Source organism: Phyllostomus discolor, chromosome 3 (genome assembly GCF_004126475.2).
Source record: "Phyllostomus discolor isolate MPI-MPIP mPhyDis1 chromosome 3, mPhyDis1.pri.v3, whole genome shotgun sequence".
In the NCBI taxonomy this organism is placed as follows: Eukaryota; Metazoa; Chordata; class Mammalia; order Chiroptera; family Phyllostomidae; genus Phyllostomus; species Phyllostomus discolor.
In genome coordinates, this window is record NC_040905.2 from 129,079,957 (window position 1) to 129,083,728 (window position 3,772).

General features: G+C 40.5%; 1 pseudogene; it reads right to left on the bottom strand.

The window, feature by feature from the left end:
• Positions 1-785: 785 nt before the first annotated feature.
• LOC114512538 lies at positions 786-2,234 on the bottom strand (annotated as a pseudogene).
• Between the last annotated feature and the right edge of the window lie 1,538 nt (positions 2,235-3,772).

The window sequence follows — 3,772 nt, forward strand, 5'->3', positions numbered from 1 at the left end:
CAAGAAGGAATGGTTTCAGCCAAGACAAAAGGCTAAAAAAGGTAATCCTGTGCACCTGACAAATAGAAAGGCAGGTTATAAGAGTATCAAGAAATTCTTAGAAACAAAAGTGATTTGGAAGCACAGAACTGACAGTTAACACAATCCAGTGTCATGGTGGGCCAAGAACATTGTGACTTCCGAATTTAGAAAAAGCCATGTGCTAAAATTTTAAATGGAACAAACACATTACCCTTTTTTAAAAAATCAATCCCACATCTTAAAAACAAAAACAAAAACAAACCCCAAAACTATCTTTTATTCCAGGGGGCTGGGTGGGGGAGGAGCATGGGATGTGGTTGGGAACAGTAGTTCTGGTAGTAGTATTTTGTTGTTAGGATAAACTTTGTATTTAAACTTGGTAAAAGCCCACTAGCTGCCAAGAGGGAATAAGGAATAAATTTCCAAAAATGTACAATTTCCTTGAGAGAAGTTTTAGAACAAAAAGACTAGTTTACATGCAAAGCTGTAGAGAAGTAGTTCAAGAGTCCATTCATAAAACTTTTATTCCACTTACATGACCCTAATACACATGTTCTTAACAATTATGCTTAGATTGTTCATGAAAATTTCATAAGACATTAACAAAGCTAGCCATCATCTCAAGTTATTTCCCTGTTAACTGTTTTTACAGCACATGCATGTTAGGCAAGTATAAAAAAAAAACCCAAAACAAACAAACAAACAAAAAACCCCAAAAAGCAAAAAGAACCCCTAAAAAAGTTAAATTCATGGGGTTTTGTTTGTTTTACTGCTATACTTGATATACATACAGTAATGAATATCAAGCAATTAATTTTAATGCATCTTTACTTGTACATGTGTTCTTCAGTTGCCTAAAACATTTAAATACAAATAAAATGAGTGTAGCAAAAATAATGAAAGCAAGCAGCAGATAACTTTACAAATAATGAAATGTGAACCATTTCTGCCCTTGTCCAGAGCAAGTTGGGTCACAACTAAAGGAACACTTCTGCAACTGTAGTTAAAGGCGTGCACATTGAGACTGAGTATTCCACAGATACACACATGGTTCAATATGTATTATCCATCCATGGGGCAGCCATTTCTACTAGGGCCCTCTAAGTGCTCCAAAACTTTAAGTACTCACAACAACTACACCTGTGACTGGAACCAATGATCCCTTTTATTCCCCACCAGGACAAACCAATGTGTAGGCAGTTTCCTTTTCTTAGACATGGAAGCAATTTTAGCACTGGCTCTTGTGAAGCCACAATGTACCAAAAGTACTACACCAAACATAACTTGTATAAAAATTCCACATCCCCATATTGGCCACCCCAAGATGAAAACATAACTCCCTAAATATGAACTGGCTCTACTCCCCTAATATTAAACATAAAAATCACATGGGAAATATAGAAATTCAAATAGAAATAACATAAACCTGTCATAAATCGTAAACAAAAAACTACTTGTGGGACAGCATGGATGACAAATGGTCTACTGTGTAAATTTTAAAATGAGGCAGACAAAAGTTTGAAGGCCGGTTAATTTTCTCCTCCTCCTGCTTCAGCTTCATCTCCTTGGGTATCCGATGTCCACAATGTCAACTTGTCTCTCAGTAATTGCTTTATTAGCGTGCTTTGTATGACTCTTTACTTAATGTATTAAGTTCAGCAATGGCTTCATCAAAAGCTGTCTTTGCAAGAAAGCAGGCTTTCTCTGGGGAGTTCAGAATCTCATAATAGAACACAGAGAAGTTGAGGGCCAAACCCAATCTGATAGGATGTGTTGGCTGTATTTCCTTTTTGCTAATTTCAAAAGCTTCTTGGTGTGCTTGTTGTGAATGATCCACAACCCCTTTCCTGTCATCCCCAGCAGCAACCTCAGCCAAGTAATGGTAGTTGTCCCCTTTCATTTTCAAATGGAAGACCGTGCTCTCTGGTTGTGAAGTGCTGGGGATCAAGCACTTCTCCAAGAGAGACAGGACATCATTGCAGATCACCTCTCAGCTTGGTCTCAATCTTCTCTCTGTATTCCGGAGCCATCTGCTGTTTTTTCTCAGCACCTTCTGTCTTTTGCTCAATACTTGAGATGACCCTCCAAGAAGACCTATGGGCTCCTACAACATTTTTATAAGCAACTGAGAGACGATCCCCCTCATTATTGGATAATTTGGCTCCTTGCTCAGTTGCAGACTTCATGTAGGCTGCCATGTCATCATATCGCTCAGCTTGCTTGGCCAGGTTGACCTTCTGTACCAGCTCCTCTCTATCTGTGACTGGATGCTCTGTGTCCTGAGTGGGTGGCAGCAGAACAATTGGGGCTCTAGTCTCTGGGCGGCAAGGCTGAGACTCTGTCCCTCGATCTTAATGCTCACAGGTCATTTTATTGTTTTTTTACAAATGTAGTTGAACACATAATTTTTAAATAAATTGATTAGATTATAATTAATAATATAGAATATATTCACATGAACTTCCTTATAATTCAGAGGTGATGGTTGTTGTTGATATTTTTTTTGAGTGACTGATTTAACTAATGTTTCCCCCTTTCAGTATTTGTTTGGCATTATGAGCAACCTGTCACTTAAATAAAACAGATGCTCAGACTATATAGGACCTCAGTACTTACAGGCTTCTACTCTTTATTTCTCCAGCTGTTAAGAGGAATACAGCTCACAAGGCAACATATTAAACATTTCCATATTAGAAAACATAAATTTTAGAATGTGGCTGGGACCCTTCAAGATCTGGAAAAGACAGTGACTGTGGTCACAGCCAGAGGATAGGCAGCTTGAGGTAGCAGGAAACAAGAGCATCAGTGTCTGGTTCTTGCCACCTGGTGGGAAGGCAGCTCCTGCTGGGAGCTCTCAGCAAGGAAAAGCATCAGCATCCAACCTTGGTACCTGGGAGATGTGGCTTAGGGCATCTCAAGCACATCCTTCATTCTGTGTCCTTCCTCTTTGTCAGAGGCTGCAAACACCCTAAGCAACTGGGGCATTGAATAACTCATTATCAGTAAGCCAATGATGGTCCCATTAAGACTGGACAGTCCTCTTCTGTCCACCTGATCTCAGCATCCTCATAGTCACAGTGGGTCTCACCGGAGATTCAGGAGACCCTGACTGGGTGTGCTGTCTGAGAAGGTCAGGAAGGGGAGGGGAGAAGGGAGGCAGCCAGCCATTGAGCTCAGGTGCATGACAGGTATGCACCTTCAGATTCACAGATGTACCTGGGAAAGAGGCCAGCCAGCCCTCCATTCTCCAGGGACTGGAGCCTCCATGCTCATTGAGTTATGGGGATCCTCTGAGCCACAAAGAATGTCCTTGAGCCCCAAGCTGTGTAAGCCTCTTGCTCTCTGCACAAACCCCACCAACCACCTGGAACCCACAGAGGCCATGGTCTGAACAAAACTGACTCATGAAATGGCCCTGTAAATCTGAGAGTGTTTTATCTTCTCAGGACAAGGTTTTTAACAGGATTTTTAATATGTTTTTTCATTTGAGACATTTTAATAAAACATAATAATTGGAGACATCCACAGAGATCAGGGATTAGCAGCCATGGTCCATGTCTATGTCTTGTATGTGTCCTTCCATGTTGTATGCCCAGAGTAGTTTTCACATTTTTAAAGAGTTTTTAAAAACACACAAAACTGAAACACTTTGCTGCAGACAGTCTATGTGGCCCACAGAATCTGAATTTTTGCTATCTGGCTCTATAGAACAAGTGTGCTGACCTCTGATGTAGCTGGTCTGAATTATTCA